Source organism: Coccinella septempunctata, chromosome 5 (genome assembly GCF_907165205.1).
Source record: "Coccinella septempunctata chromosome 5, icCocSept1.1, whole genome shotgun sequence".
NCBI classification, from domain to species: domain Eukaryota; kingdom Metazoa; phylum Arthropoda; class Insecta; order Coleoptera; family Coccinellidae; genus Coccinella; species Coccinella septempunctata.
The window spans coordinates 19,687,287-19,705,301 of record NC_058193.1 but is presented as its reverse complement, the minus strand read 5'-3'; the positions used below and the strand labels follow the sequence as shown (position 1 = coordinate 19,705,301).

Genomic DNA, 18,015 nt, shown 5'->3' with positions numbered 1-18,015 from the left:
GTCCAAAATGGTTGAAATGGATGAGGTATCGCTGCAAATCCTGAATCAGTTTTTTTTTTCTCTGAGAAACGTGAAAATAATTTTCGCGCGTTTTCCGATGGTTTGGCTTTGGCGGATGAATTACATTTTTCGTGCGATATCTATATAATAACTACATATCAATAGAAGATCAGTAGCGGGAGTAAAATGTCATTTATCGAAAGTTCGGGTCCTTGTACTGTGTTATTGAAATTATATGGTGAAATTATATTTATGTTTCTGAATTGTTTAATTTTACTATTCTTGAACGGTAATTCAAATTCGATATTATGACAGATGATGAGTATTATCGAAACCACAGAAATAAAAACGAAATATGATATGCCATAACGAAAAAATTCGAACCATGAATTGATGAATCATTTTTCGGTTTTTCTCGTCTCAAACAATACTTCCTCGGACAAACAATTTTCCTTTTATCATACCGTGTTATGGTTCCAAAAAAAAATAGTGAAATCGAAATTTCACATACTAGATTTTTGGTTTGTAAATTCGGCTTCTTTTTCAATTGCAACTAGTAAAATATAGGACATATTTCGCTCCAAAAATATTACCGATTGATTTAAACATGATTTATTTTAAATGATTTTCATCCAAATCAATTTTTTTTTTCTTCACAGAAGAAGAAGCAAAAAAAAAATTTTTTTTTTTCGTCTTTTTAGGTTAAGTGGGAAATCCGTGACAATGGAAGTTGTAGATAGTGAAATTATCCACAACTCTTACATTCAAATTTTTCCGATACGAGGTAGTTAAGCCGGAAATAGTTAACATCATTATTCACCCTTCAAAACGACTCCCTACTTCTCTTCCGGTACTTTGACCGAGTCCTATACAATTGCTTTCATTTACTTATAATTTATACTGAATTTCCTGACGTACAACCAAGATTTTTCTTTCATTTAGGTAATTAGAGCATTTTATTGAAATTTGTAGTGAGTACCTAGTGATACCGCATGCCAGGAAATCTTTCCGAAATAGTTCCGAAATCTAGTCAAAATACGCTTATGCCAATGACCTTTTGACACTTTTCGATCATGTTTTGATACCACAGATCGTCAAATGAGTACGAATATTGTTGAAGAATTCGTGATTGAAATCAATTTTGTTCGTGAACTCTGGAACTTCTGAAGGAAAAGAGATGAGTAGGTACCTGAAAATTTTAGGTAAGGTTAAGGATCCGAATACAACGGTTGAGTGTCCAAAATCTGCTCGATGGGTTCGGAGTTATGCCATGAGCATTCCCGAATCCTTTTATCAGTATTTAAAAAATACCGATCAAACTATGTACATTTAAACTTAGTAGCTAGTTCTTAAGTACTAATACGAACACTTCAAAACCTCATTCAACAGTGTGTTTGCAAATTATTTGGATCCCTATTTTTGGAAATATGTAGGTATTGGGAAATATATATTTCTATTAGCCAAACAGAGTTGAGCGGGTATCCGCTGTGGTTATGAATTTGTATGTACAAGCTCGATAGGCTAGAGCTCTTGGGTACACGTCAATGCTTTCGTTTACTTTTCTTATCAACTGTATACATTTTTCTACAGGTAGACCTATATTCTCTGACACATAAGGAACCGTTTTTCCATGAGGAATTATGAATATCTCTGCTATCATGGTGTTTTTATCGTCATTCAACTTCTTTGTGATTCCTTTTCAGATTGAAATAAAATTGCACTTTTCACTTTTTCTTTAAATTTCCTTCAATTGACTTTTTACTATTGTTTGGAAAAGTAATTGGCATAGACTGTTTCTGGTTCTTGTAGATGAGTCCAAAAAAATAGTGCATTCATATTTAAAATAACGAAGTTGTTTGTTTTTTCATTCTTAGTACAAGAGATGAAAAAAAGTTAAATATGGTGTCGTATTTCCAATAAAAAAGCGCCTGTAGAAAGTTTTCACCGTTTTCAGATATATTCGAGAATAAATAAGTTACGGCATCTTTTCGAAATCGACAAAATATTAAAATTTGGTCGAATCTTCAAGACAAATGAAGATATAGTGAAACGGTTTTCAGTTATGAACTTTCACGAAAATCGAGTCCGGGACTCCATTCAAAGTTTTTACCTATCTAGTCTAGAAGTACCAGAAACAGCCAAAATCAAGCAATTTGGGATACCCTGTACAACTTATTCGTCCAAAATATTTCGAATTATTTTGTTTTATAAGAGCAGAGCATTATAGGTACTGCTCGCAGCTAGAAAGAGAGCACTTCTTGTAGGTGCTTATACAGGGTGAGTCTTTGACTCGTACAAATATTGTAACAGTAGATTCTTGAGGTCAGAAGAAACACTTTTTTCTCTTACTACTTCTTCCGAATCTGTTCGGTTTGAAAGATACAGGCTGTTGAAAAACCATGTGAAAATCTCACCAACGGTTTCATCGAATGAAATGAATTTCGGAATATTCGATGAATATTTTTCGCACAAGATATCACCAAGACTTCCAGTTTTTCTATTATGGCTATTACGTACCATAAAAATACCAAAAATTCAAAGAACCCAACTCTTGAAACTAAGATGGACGCTATCTTAGGGGGAGCGCCCTCCAAAGTAGCGTAGCAATGACATGGCATATACCTACATGACAAAGGTGATGCAAAATTTTGAGATATCGCACATATGAGTGAAGTGTCAATTGCGTGAAATATGTCGTTTTCAGTTCATATGTGAAAATAATGCATCGCCTTTGTCATGTATGTGCCATGTCAGTGCTAGGCTACTTTGGTGGACGCTCCCACTAATGAATATTTAAATGTTTTGTACAATAAAAGTATTATTCATATTTTCTCGTATAATGCGCCGTTTTCGAGTAATTTGATGTTCAAAAATAAAAAATATCTGTGATATTCAGAAAATTAGAAACGTTGGCTGAATGCAACTCTGTTAAAAAGATCCACAGATGTGTAGTGTCATAGATTTATCTTGTTATTCTGAAGGAAACTTTGTTTTTCCAGGGATGGCATAGCTCATTATGAAAATTTCAAATGGCTATTTATTTTTATCAGGGCCGAATCGGAAAAAATGGTATGGGAAAAAAGTGTTTCTTTTGACCTCAAGAATCTAATTCTGTTGAAATATTTGTAAGAGTCAAAGACTCACTCTGTAGTGCTCTAAGCAAGTAAATTTTTCAGTGCTTGGCTCAGTAATTTCCCTCATGCTCGGTTTCATAGATAAAACTGTCCATTGTCCTGGTTTTTTTTGGTCTTAGAGTCCTAGGGATAAACTGTTCTAGAATGTCACAAAAATCGAATTGTACACGATAGTCATATGACCTGGCTTCAATAGGTCAATTCGTAAAGTTAACAATTAAAGAAATAACAATTAATAAAGTTTCTTCCTGCTACAGAGTATCCTCTTAGTTGGGTTTGAATTATTCTAAGATGCAAAATTTTAATGCCTTCTGAACTAAATATCATAAAATTTAAAAATTGCAGCTCACTGCGATGTTAGACTCATGTAGTCATTTGTATGATGTAAATTCTTGTAGGTATAGAGTGTGGAAAATGATGAATAATTATTTAGACTATGATAAATTCGCTTCTTTTCCTAAATCGGTATACCGCCCATATGCTGATTGAATTCACCCTTTCAAGTGCGAGTTTGTCATAGATCACAAAAAGCGAGAATCACCAACATATGGTGCCGACAGATCATCCACAAAGGACGAACTGTTTATTCATTCACTCTCAGTGAAACATTCGGCTCTTTCATTCATGTAAACGGCATCTCAATTCAGTCGATGATTAGGAAAATAAGCAAGTGAAGCTGTCTGCACACGCTCAGCGACTGCAGTAAAAAACCTGAGCTGAGGGAGTGCGGGGTCATGAACTCTGTAGTGATTCCCTGAGGAGTGTTCCCGGAGAAAATCCATAAAATGGAAGAGCAGGAATGCGTTACTTTCGGTTTCCCAGGTACCCCCTCCCTTATTACCAATTCTGGTATTGAATTGCTTTCCAGCCTTATCTATTGAATTTTTCTCTAAATTTTGAAAAAATTCTATTTTGCAGGAATGAGATGCGGGGATGTTGAAAAACTGCTTTGGGCTTTATTAATGAATGGTTTAGGAAGTCTGCTTTATACGTTATGAATGATTATCGCTGGTGGAGGAGGAAGAACAAAAGAAATGAAAGCGGAATTCCACCTTCCTCAGATAAAATCAGCATGTCTACATCGTTAACACGATTCAACGATTCCACAGTCGGCTCTTCTCGTTTCTCACCGACAGTTACCGAACCCGGTATCGCACACTGAGCACAGAGAAAGATCCACCCGTGTTCTGTTCTGTAGTCCGTGAAACAACGCACGAAAGGATAGCTGTGTTGTTCCTCCCGGTTTGCGCACCGTATTTGAATTTAATCGAGCCCTCGTATGCAGGGTCAGAACAGAGTGTGTTATCAGTGAAAGTGCCTTTTGTTTCCAACGGATCGTCTGTCTCCGATAGGATTCCTGCGATAATAGGTACAAGAGCATTTTTCATAATCCATTTCGATGTATTTTCATGAATTACGAAATGTGAGCTTTAATAAATATGCAGCTAATAAATTTTAATGGCTTTTGTTCCGGAATGATTTCAATTGTTTTAGGAGAAACAGGAAATTGACCGTTCAACTTGGGAGATTTATTCCTCAAATATATAGAATATAAGAATTTATTTTTTTTGATATACATATAGAAAATTTGAAGGAACACCCTGACTCAATCATAGCCTTAACCTAACCACCCCCATAATGAAAATAGAATATAGCTACCATACAAATAGTATGTAGGTATAAACAATCATATATTTTTAAGACCATCAAAAACAATCTAAATCAATGCCATCAAGATTAAAATAAATTCATATCAGTTTTACCTCGAGCTTTAAGCTTTGCTCATTCCGAAAAATTTTCGAATTCGAAGCGTCGTAATTTGTGTTTTATGAAGAGTTAAATGTTGTGATTGGGACATCCTGTATATTCACATCAATGAGCACCGGAATGATAGACGTTGATTTGATTGAAGTCTGAGTCTGACACTCGGTCTGACATGAAGTTTTCAAACAGATGTGATTATTCTGCGCTGTGAAATCTTCCAACTTCGTACCTATTATTAATTTCAAACTGCAGGGTCTTCGTCAAAATTTGCTGCAGTGACGGAAATCAAACACTATTCAGAATGCATCCCCAAGCTTGATTATCAGTTTCAGTTGTTATTTAATTTTTGCTTGATTTCTTACTATGGCAACTATGGTCAGTGACAGGAACGTCCATTAACATTTTAATGCTCCTTTAAATTTAAATTTAAAGAAGCGATTCTTCAAGGAAATAATGGAGGATTAAAATAGTAATAGATCTTTAAGAACGGACTTTCTGCAACTGGACTTAAGTCTTATGTGTATGAAATCATCTCGAAAATCATAAGCGGGAATTTCACTACTCAATTAAAGGACGTAATGGGGTAATTAACCCCTCCCCCCACGAAAAAAGATATATCCGCCATCGGCTCGCTCAACTCCCCAAAAAATTATTCCCGAGATTATTCCTTATCTGATCAAAAATTCCGCGGAAAATTCATATTTGGCCTAGCATATTGTTCTCTTCGTATCATTGACAATGTATGTACTTATTCATTATTCTCATAGCATAACATAGTGTGTTCAAATGATTCAATAGCTCCTCTATATCTACCGTAGAAACCTCGGTGGAAACTCATCTATGGAGATGTTATATATATCAACTCCCAGAAATCTGGTAAAAGACGATATTTCAACTTTGTACTCACCCAAATTCATCATTCGCTTGTCCTGTTTCAATCTGATGAAGCAAAAAACCACTACATCCTTCTTATTCCTATCCAAAATGAAAATACGTGATAGTCATTCCTAAATTTTTTATACAACCTCGCATTTTAGCTGCAGTTCATTCATATCATGTTCCCTTTTAAAAAATAGGATAATCTACTCTGTATCTTCCTCGGTATCTTCGGTGGAATCTGCTACTTCACACATATCATTAATCCGAGCATTAATCATTACCAAAAACAATAACAGTCCAAGGATGCTACCCTGTGATACTTAATTCGAACTCGCTCATGAGCCAAGTTGAGAAAGATGTTTGGCCAGCTACGGTTATTCTCATACACTGCCAAAAATCATATAAATAGGAAACAAGCCACGAGAGCCACTTCATCGCGTTTCCTACAATTCCATATTTTCCAGATTTTCAATTGGATAATCTTGTTTCAGGAAATCAAATGCCTCAAAGATCACTTACTAGCTTTCCTTCTTCTAAAAACTTCAAAAATGTTATTGGCGAATTGGAATATAGCAGTTTGGGTTGACCGATCTTCTAAGTATCCATTTGTGAAGGATGAAATAGACTATTGAAGTTTAGTCACCATTGCTGGTTCAAATATTTTGGGGAAATTCTCGAACAGGCTTATAGTTTTGCCCGGGTTTTCCAGTCCTCCGCATCTTCAGTCCCGCATATGGGAACTATCAGATAGCTTGAGCTGCTCAGGAAACATATCAACCGAGCTATCAAAATTCAGAGAGTTATTAACGATATAGTACAATAATGAGAATAAATAGCATAAACACTTGTTTTATCAACTGAATCTCGTCAAATCCAGAACTTGCTTTCTTCTATAGTAAAGGGCTTCGAGTAAAGGCGCCTACAGATTACTCTGACGTGACTTGGGCCGTACATTCCCATCACGGCAGAACAAATTGAAGGGTCCTGCGCAAAATCGTAGGTTATATTTTTGAATCATGCGCATTATGACTTGGTCCCGCGTCACGTCAGAGTACCTAATCTGTAGGCACCTTAAAAGTATGTAGTACCTAATCTGTAGGCACCTTAAAAGTATGTAGTGGTTTCGATATAACTTACAAATTTAAGATTATTGAAATTTTTAATAATGTTAGGGATCAGTTGAAACCGAAAATTCATTGCAATCGTCCGCTGTTTCCAACATGGTCGGCGCGGTTCCGATTATACAGTGTGTTTTCAAAGGTGGGGCATTTTTGACAGTAGGTAGAAGTTATCAAAATAAGTCATTTCACCACTCCGGCATCGGAAAAACGAAAAAAAAAACCATAAAAATATGGCCATCACTCTGATTAGTTGCATCAGGTCACTTAAAAAATTTGTTGTATTGTGCGATTTGGGGTAAAAATAGGTACTACTGAATTATCGAAAGTGCTTTAGTTGACAAAGTGCTATTATTGCTACCTTGTTTCATCCCATTTTTACGACGATTCTTGGAGGATTCGATTTTCGAACAAAAGAAGCTTGAGCGATGACCAGTGTCAAAAAATTTGTGCATAATTTAGACGAGTTTAATGGTGACATTTTGAACGGATATTCTATTTTTCACACTTGGTCCTAAAAATTTTTCTGTCTGTTGGTGTAGAAATGAACCATTTCATAAAATCAATCAAGTTAATGAATAATGAAAAAAATTCGGCAATCTCATCATTTCCATTCCCATGTAAAAATCGAACGAATATCCTAAACGAAACCATACGGTTGAGTCAGTCATCACGAAATGAGTTTTTCCATCGCTTTGCGATAATTCAGATAACATATGATCTAGGGTCATATTAGGATTTATTTCAGTAATAATTTTAAATTTTTTTTTCAATTTGTCATCCAGAAAGTTTTGTATAATAGTCAATTTTTGGTAAAACGCTGTGTTTTGACCGGTCCTACCTTCACCTTTGAAAACACCCTGTATATCGTCTAAAAACTACATGTAGGTGCTGCTGAAATTCTCCTAAAACCGAACTTAAAACGAATCTAACGAAAACTCTGAATGCTGATACGTGATAAATGGAAGACGGAATCGTCTTCATAGTTTCGAATTCGTGATAAGAATATTAATAAAGAACAGGAAAATTATTATCCGAAAGGTTATATGCGAGGTTATAAGACTTTCTCAAGAAATAGTTACCAATTATATAGAAAAATGAAGATCGCAACAACTTGAGGAATAACGTTAACGAACGTTAACTACTAGCTCCACTTATGGTTTGAAATTGTGTGCTTCAGAGTTTGTGTTTGCCTCAGTGTTTGTTCGGTTTGCGAGGATAAGATGAAATAAAAAAAATTCCGTTGACACCCTATTTTCGTGGAAACACTCATTCCGAAAACGAATTTCAGTTCTTCACAATTTTCCCTATGATTTTTACTCTGTCCCTCGCTCTGTCGCAATAAAATAGTTTAATATTCGGTTCTACTCGAGTTCAACTGACATAAACCCGAGCATAAACCATAGATTAAAGTAGGTAAACTCAGAATTTTTCATTACATCCACCCAAAAATGGAATTGATTTGAAAAAAGTTCGACTTCAAATTTCTGGATTTATTCACCTATACCTATAGAATGTAAAGTATTATTTCAGAAGAAATTGAAAGTCGAATGAACTAAAGACGAGAAAAATATTTCACAAATCTACAATGAGTAGAAAAAATGGAGAATACAAATTGATTTCACTTATCACAATAGTTTTGTTTTTTAGATAAAGGATTGTAAGCGTATATAAACCCCAGCTGTGATTGGCAACATGGAAATTTACTGCAGTTTAGTACTTCCCTGCAAGGAAAAGTTTGTAATCGTTCAAAATTCTTCGAATTTGAAACGAAGTTTTGCTTCGTTATTGAAACGTAATCATATTTATTATCTTTCATGAATCCCGGACATTCATTCCTGAAAATATCACATAAAATGCGTCTAGACTTCGCACGTAATGTGAGAAATTTTTGGACGAGAGTCAAGTATGTTAAAATGCTACTATGTCATCCTGCTTCGAATATCGATACCCGAAATACGAGAAAGAGTTGAAATAACAGACAGTCGTCGAATACAGGACTCCACTGATGAAAACAAAAAGAATCTGAAGACGTGTTAACGACCTGAAGAGAGATTCAGAAATAGACTCACAAGGAAGTAACTTTCATTGGCTTTACGAACATACTATTTAAAAAAAAATGAACTTATCGATCTAGAGATTCGGGGAATAAGATCATGTTTGCTTGAATCTCGGCTTGAATGATTCACTGTTATTTCCAAGTGAACATCAATATTAATGAGGATACCAAGAAGTTCTTTCTTTAGACATCGATTATAAATATAGGCAATGCAGAAAAGTATGTTTCTGGTGGTTTGTAGTTTGCCAGTTTCAATTTTTTCTTCAAGTAGCGTTGTTTCTGACCAACAACAAACTTCGACTGGTTGAGTCATAAATTTCAATAATTGCGTTTTTAATTGTAAAAATTTCAATAACTTGGTTCAACAGTTTTTATGTTACTTTAATAAATAATAAACGTTTATTTTATAATTACTTCTGCATTTATTTTAAAGGACCTGATAATTTTGCACTAGTACAAATTATCGGTAATTTGCCTAATTGTATTCTCATTGGCTAAAACAACAATCAAAAAATAGTCGGAACATTGTTGAAATGTCAAATTTGACAGATGAATAAAATTTTCTCCATGATTATGAATCTTCCAGACAAGACAAAAATATTTCTCAATATTTCTGAGAAGTTTGCAGGTTAGATTTTGAAACAATTATAATTTATATATTGCATATTTTATAAAAATAGTTCCGATATCTCAAATATATCCTGTAATTCTGAAATAATCTCGACATGACAAAATTTTTGGATTGGATTCTAAATGAATAATTACTGAAATATTTCAAAAAATTCTCGATATTTCACAAATATTTCCGAACCTTTTGGATCGAATATTGAAAGAGTAATGATCTCCATAATATTTTATGAAATATTTTCGTTATTTCTGGTACATATTTCTTCCGATATTCCTCAAATATTTCTGAGATATTTTCGACACGTTGCAAATATTTTCGATATATTTCCTAGCGTTTGTACTTCCCATAAACCTGAAACTGGCCCTTTATTTCGGAATTGGCAAATTCTGAAGTGGATTGAAATTAGTTCTATGTTCCTTATGTTCTGTTTTCATCGATTCTGCTCAGGAAACTTGATGTATACAAATTTATCAGGGCCAAACCAGAGTTCATTTATAAAATGCGGAAATTTACTGAATTCTCATTATGGGAGGACATTGACACATGAATAAGAATACCTACGCGTTTTGAACTGATGAATATTCGAGTGCTCGTTGGGGTCTGGAGTTTCCTATCTTTTAGTGGTACTCGCATACTCACTCGCATATCATTAGCAATGTTTATGTGATGGATTAAATTAAAAAACCTGTACATTATGCTGCATATAATGAAATGGATACTAGTGTTCGATACAAAGTGGGTATTCTGGACATATAGTGTATGTATACAGGGTGTAAATGACTACTTCTGACAAAATTATGGGCATTTAGGAAATTCACGTTAGGAGAGACATTACCTCGGAAATTACCTATTAAATGTTATGTTGTTGAAGCTTTAGTTCTTGGGATGCATCTGTTGAAATTGTTGAAAACATTCAGTATACTTTGAATTGCTGTGGCCGAAACTGGAGGAAAAGCCATAATCAAACCAAAAACGGAATTACCCGATTTTCAGAAGGATGAGTTATTCAACCACTACCTTGACCCATCTGAAGGTGGAAATAACTCATCTTGGGGAAATTAGGTAATTCAGTTTTTAGTTTTTATTTTAGGTACAGCCTGGACGATCGGAATTTCGCGAAAATTTTCCTATAGAAATGTCCTAAATTACAAGATTTGAACATTTAATGCAATGGCCGTGATGTGGGTATGTGGCTTTAATTTCAAATAATTTCTGCACCATTGAATTCAATGCAAATGTGTATATGACATTCCTCCAGAAACCTTATTTCATTCAATTTAAATGTCAAAATTAATTATCGGAACATAGAATTTCAGTGTTCCTTCTATAGGTTCCTCATCAAGTATAGTTGTTATTTTCCCTCATTTCCAGTGTTTCCTTGAAATAACTCTGAAAGTTTCCATGTAAGATAAAGGTTTTATTTAGATAACCCCCTGCTTTTGTACGGAGAATAGTGGAATACGTGAAATAATAAAAAATTTAGCTTGTAACTTGAAAATCTTCAGTTTTAATGAATTCGATTCGTACAAAAAATGATGCTGACATAAACACACAGTACATTTCCGGTCACACCAGCAGTGTTATAAGGCTACAGAATAATGGCTGAATGCAAAAAAAGTAAAAAAGATTGTTGAAAAAACCTGCTGTTTTTTTTTCATAAGAATCTTTATAACTTCTGAAATAAAAAGGAAGTAGGCTGTTTTCGGTATAGACGGAAGTTGCAGAGGTCTGAAAATATTTTTTGGAGAAACTTCACCGTTCAAAATCGGGAAAACCCTAACGTGCAAATTTTCAGCAAAAAATTACGATTAGTTTTCCATAAACTTTTAATAGATTTTTTTATTGTTTCCATGGTTCGATTAAAAAGCTTTTTTTGGTATATTGTTCTTCACTTTACTTTGAAAGAAGAGCATGAAAAAAGAAACGAACTTCGAATAAATCCGATCAGTGTCAAGTCTCAACTTTATACGAAGGCTTAGAAGGGCCGCATGATATTTTATAATTTCTTATTTCGGACAAAAACATTCTGTACATAGAATCCTTAAATAAAAAATATGTTGGTATGAAGGACAATTTTTTGTGAAATAGATCGATGAACCATATGAGGTTTTCTTAGCATTGAAATGACCTCTTTATATAAGAAAACTGAATGAAGATCAAACAACACCGTATGTACATAAAATTCCTTGTCCATTGAAACACCCATACGGATGTCTTGTACATATGCAGAAACAGGTTTTTGATAAAGTGTCCGGAATAGTAGAAAATGATCCAAGTCGTTTGATATGATTTTCATATAGTTTTTATTACCTCTCATAGAAGAAAACTGAAATAATATCAAAAAACACCTTTTGTACATATTCATCAATTCGTCATAAATATGGGATTACCCAATATTTTATGAAAATGAATTTTCGTTAAAAAAGCAACCTGTATTTCGAGAAACGATCTACCTCTTTGAAGTCACCGGTGTGAACCTAGCAGACCGTTTCCAGAAGACCGTTCGACGGAAACACCCGAACGCGGTGACCAGTGGCGTACAGCCAAAATTTTATAACACGGAAACTATTCGTCGGAGCATAACCATATTTGGTGTGTAGGATGTTTATATCGATCTGATTAACCACAAAAAAAATCAGCGACTCGCATAGGGATCCAGGGGGTGATTCGTCATCCCTTATATTTCGAAATTCGATAACACGAAAACTATTCGCCGGAGCATAACCATATTTGAAATGTAGGATCTTTATATCGATTTGATTAACCACAAAAAAAATCAGCGACTCGCATAGGGATCCAGGGGGTGATTAGTCATCCCCTAAATTTCAAAATTTTATAACACGGAAACTATTCGCCGGAGCATAACCATATTTGGAATGTAGGATCTTTATATCGATGTGATTAACCACAAAAAAAATTAGCGACTCGCATAGGGATCCAGGGGGTGATTCGTCATCCCCTAAATTTCGAAATTCGATAGCAGGGAAACGATTCGCCGGAGCATAACCATATTTGGAATGTAGGATCTTTATATCGATGTGATTAACCACAAAAAAAATCAGCGACTCGCATAGGGATCCAGGGGGTGATTAGTCATCCCCTAAATTTCAAAATTTTATAACACGGAAACTATTCGCCGGAGCATAACCATATTTGGAATGTAGGATCTTTATATCGATGTGATTAACCACAAAAAAAATTAGCGACTCGCATAGGGATCCAGGGGGTGATTCGTCATCCCCTAAATTTCGAAATTCGATAGCACGGAAACTATTCGCCGGAGCATAACCATATTTGGAATGTAGGATCTTTATATCGATGTGATTAACTCCAAAAAAAATCAGCGACTCGCATAGGGATCCAGGGGGTGATTCGTCATCCCCTAAAATTCGATAGCACGGAAACTATTCGCCGGAGCATAACCATATTTGGAATGTAGGATCTTTATATCGATGTGATTAACCACAAAAAAAATCAGCGACTCGCATAGGGATCCAGGGGGTGATTCGTCATCCCTTATATTTCGAAATTCGATAACACGAAAACTATTCGCCGGAGCATAGCTATATTTGAAATGTAGGATCTTTATATCAATGTGATTAACCACAAAAAAAATCAGCGACTCGCATAGGGATCCAGGGGGTGATTAGTCATCCCCTAAATTTCAAAATTTTATAACACGGAAACTATTCGCCGGAGCATAACCATATTTGGAATGTAGGATCTTTATATCGATGTGATTAACCACAAAAAAAATCAGCGACTCGCATAGGGATCCAGGGGGTGATTCGTCATCCCTTATATTTCGAAATTCGATAACACGAAAACTATTCGCCGGAGCATAACCATATTTGAAATGTAGGATCTTTATATCAATGTGATTAAGCACAAAAAAAAATTAGCGACTCGCATAGGGATCCAGGGGGTGATTAGTCATCCCCTAAATTTAAAAATTTTATAACACGGAAACTATTCGCCGGAGCATAACCATATTTGGAATGTAGGATCTTTATATCGATGTGATCAACCACAAAAAAAAATCAGCGACTCGCATAGGGATCCAGGGGGTGATTCGTCATCCCCTAAATTTCGAAATTCGATAGCACGGAAACTATTCGCCGGAGCATAACCATATTTGGAATGTAGGATCTTTATATCGATGTGATTAACCACAAAAAAAAAATCAGCGACTAGTTTCCGTGCTATCGAATTTCGAAATATAAGGGATGACGAATCACCCCTGGATCCCTATGCGAGTCGCTGATTTTTTTTGTGGTTAATCACATCGATGTAAAGATACTACATACCAAATATGGTTATGCTCCGGCGAATAGTTTCGGTGTTATAAAATTTTGAAATTTAGGGAATGACTAATCACCCCCTGGATCCCTATGCGAGTCGCTGATTTTTTTTGTGGTCAATCACGTCGATAGATAGATCCTATATACCAAATATGGTTATGCTCCGGCGAATAGTTTTCCCGTTATATAATTTTGAAATTTAGGGGATGACTAATCACCCCCTGGATCCCTATGCGAGTCGCTGGTTTTTTTGTGGTTAATCGCATCGATATAAAGATCCTACATTCCAAATATGGTTATGCTCTGGCGAATAGTTTCGGTGTTATAAAATTTTGAAATTTAGGGGATGACTAATCACCCCCTGGATCCCTATGCGAGTCGCTGATTTTTATTGTGGTTAATCACATTGATATAAAGATCCTACATTCCAAATATGGTTATGCTCCGGCGAATAGTTTCCCTGTTATAAAATTTTGAAATTTAGGGGATGACGAATCACCCCCTGGATCCCTATGCGAGTCGCTGATTTTTTGTGTGGTTAATCACATTGATATAAAGATCCTACATTTCAAATATGGTTATGCTCCGGCGAATAGTTTTCGTGTTATCGAATTTCGAAATATAAGGGATGACGAATCACCCCCTGGATCCCTATGCGAGTCGCTGATTTTCTTTGTAGTTAATCACATCGATATAAACCTCCTACACACCAAATATGGTTATGCTCCGACGAATAGTTTCCGTGTTATAAAATTTTGGCTGTACGCCACTGGTCACCGCGTTCGGGTGTTTCCGCCGAACGGTCTGCTGGAAACGGTCTGCTAGGTTCACACCGGTTTTGAAGTCGGAATTTAACGAAATTCCAAGCTAAATTTTGATAGAACAACAGCTTCGTTTGATACCTATATCAATGAAACTTATCATTTATTGATGAACTACAGATGGCCAATCTCAGTCTGTTTAACCTTGAAAAGTTGTGAAGAACGTCTGGTGTTCCTGTAATAACTTCTCAGAATATAACCTTACTTTTCTGGTCCAACTGATTCATACAACGATCTAATTAGTATATAGCTTTGTTCATATTATACTTTTGTAATTTTTTTCATCAATGCGTACCCTATCGTCATGGCTTCCATATCACTTCGAAAATATCACTCCTAAAGTGTATGTCGTTGACCTAAAAATACGCATAAAAGTTCAATTCGAATAATTAATTTAACCATTTTTTTCTAGAATACTTAAAAGTTTGGTAAGCGGGTTACATTCCAATGCGACTTTAAGGTATATTGTGCCTCCATCGAGCTCTTCTCACAAGTGCTCGCCCTTCAGCTCCAGAGTTCCAATGAACTCCAGTATCATAGAGAGCTTCAAGCTGGCTAAGTGTTCATTCCTAATAAAAAATTTTCGTCCAAGACATTACTTGCGCAGGCTTGCAATGGAGAGACATTCTGTAATCAGAGGGTTTTCCCCCTTCACCACAGAATCTACACTCGTCAGTTTTTGATGAGCCCATTCTCATCAGTTTCTTCCTAAGGCGACAATGTTCAGCTCGATGTTAAGTGAGGAGGCTCAATTAATTCTTACTCAGATCCGAATACTTCTTGAATATTCCTATAAAAAAAGGGTTAATTAAAAAACCCATCAGTTACCAAATCATCCTCAGCAACGAAAAGTCTATTTCCATTTATGGCTCAAAAAGCAAAGGTTGCCATTAAAAAAAACTTAACTAGCCTCCAACCCCCGTTGAGGACGCAGCTTAAACTCCTCAATATAAATAAAATACATGAACAACTTCGTAATTCAAAATGGGCCTGTTCAGGAATTTTTCTACAGAATACTAAATACCGATGATATGAATTTTGTGCATTACTTTCTAGTCACTATGTATATTACGATCAGTGATACTGAAAATTTTGCCCCTACATTTTATATAAGAGGAAGACTTAATTAATTGAACTCAGAATGAAATCAACAGTAGGTTGGAGCAATAAAACAATTACTCGAATACTAGGAAAAATATCTGGGTATATTCAGGTTGAAACACACGTATTAGTAGAGCGTGAAGTAACATCACGCAACACATGAGCAGATAGTTGTTTTTACCTAATTTTCGCGTCCAGGCGATAAACGAAAAATGGCGAGATGAATTCTGAATAATTGCTCCACGATATTAACTTGATTTACACGTAATCTCCATTACTTCGCTTATTTGGAAAACGTACTCCAATTTCGGAAGCAATGTTGTTTTGAGGAAATTGCAGGTATCTGGAGCACTTCCATGTCGATCAAATATGTCGTCCCCTACAAACCAATCCAATTCTTCGATTGAACGTGTAATGACGTTTCCCAGGATGTCTCGAGCGCCAGCTTTTATTTGAAGGGAAAATAGCAAACCTACCCTGGTGGATTCTAGTCGCAGATAAGGTTTCCTGCTATCTAGGCCAATCTAGGGTTTAGCGATAACTAGTGAAAGCAAAATACGAGTTCACAAAGCTTATTCGTTTTTTCGCAATAAGGTACACGATAGATGCTATTACACAACTCTAAGAATCTATCGATTTACAGGTATATGAAATAAATCAGTCAAGTCAAAATCACAGTGCAATAGGTGGAATAGAAACAGTCTACCTCACACAATTAAAAGGGTTTTTCTCGGAATTATATACAAATAGCCATGCAAAGGTGGTGAAGATCTCAGGATCCGATCTCAAATGCACATTTAACGGGCAATGAAGTCTGAACTCAGCAGGGATAGGATTCGATCAAGACGGCATAGAAACATGGCGGTTCACGTCTGAGTGTTTTCTGCTCCCCTCGGGATTTCACACCAGCAGAGAATAGTACTAAGTAGAGTAGTAGAGGTAAACACAAATTGTGGCAAAGGACGGGTAAAGGTGGAAGCTGACGTTCCCAGATAATAGTACGGAATGCTGTTTTACCCTCTTTCTTTTACTCATGACGGCTCGTCTAGAGGGTCGGTCTCAGCGATTGTCCCCTTACACTCGGCATATCCGTGGACTCCTTCACGCAATCTCTAATGACGGTAACAAAAAATGATAACAGAATTACGGAAATAAAGTTGAACGGAAAGAAATCTTGGCTACAAAATTATGCTTGGACGTACCTTGACAGAAAATCTCGGATTTTAACGTAAAACAGGATTATATAGATAGCTAAGTATTATCGGTACGGTGGCGTAAGCAGAATAGTCGGAATCGCCACTTAACACAAGATTAATCGAAATCAGAAAGAATTCTAGACAGAATAATAAAAAATTTGGAATCACCACTAAATACAGAATAACCGAAACCAGAATTAATCAGACTCCGAATGAATTGACCAGCGGGGGGACATCTCCTTTTATATTTGAATCTTGAATTGGAATTAAAGGTATGATAATTAAAACCAATACGACAAAATAAATGATCAAATCAATCTATTGAACTTGCTAAGCAGTTGAAAAACCACCAAAAACCTCTCTGTAGTTATGGTTGAAAAAACTGATCGTTTCTTATCTTGACAAATATATTCCTAGAAATTCTTTCTAACAGATCAATACTGGGCGTTAGGGCGTTCTGTTTTCTATGTCACATAGTTTATATAGCGTGTATAAAAAATATACGTAGTAACATCTTCCTATCTCAAAAAATTTCATGGTCTTATTGCTCGTTGGATAATTCAATCATATGATCCAATTAATTATCAATTTGTTACATTTGAAAATTCGACTTGACATACTTCGCATGTATTTTATTATAAATAATTTGTGATCTTCAATTCCTGAACCAATCTTTTCATTAAGAGATATCCTCTGAAGGCTACTAGAGGAATTATGAAGGGGAAAAGTTTAAAGTTCATTACATCTCTCGTTATGTTCGACAGGAAAATGGAGAATGAAAATTTCCAGTTGTCGTCCATCCTATTGAGTTTGAAATGTTCCTGATTTGAACGGTTGTTTATCGAATTTCCAACCCTACTAAGTAATTTTTTCTCATTATGTAAGGAACCATATGTGAGCTCGTTGGAAATTTCACGAAAAATGGAATCCCACCATTACCTTTGTTTTTTCATTTTGTGTTTGTCAGAATGAACACAAAAGTCTTGAGAAAAGATGAAATTAATAGTTTCTCAA

The 18,015-nt window shown here is 35.5% G+C and overlaps 1 protein-coding gene across 2 annotated transcripts in view; it reads left to right on the top strand.

The window, feature by feature from the left end:
- The window catches only part of LOC123313099 (protein phosphatase 1 regulatory subunit 14B), a 96,644-nt gene that overhangs the window by 30,913 nt on the left and 47,716 nt on the right, over nt 1-18,015 (top strand). The window contains exon 1 of one of the 2 annotated variants that reach the window (XM_044897818.1): nt 4,308-4,503. The exons of the other annotated variant lie outside the window; for it this stretch is intronic. The gene's annotated coding sequence lies outside the window, so the exon portion shown is untranslated. Of the gene's footprint in view, nt 1-4,307; nt 4,504-18,015 lie in introns of those variants that run through there. 2 annotated transcript variants of the gene reach the window in all.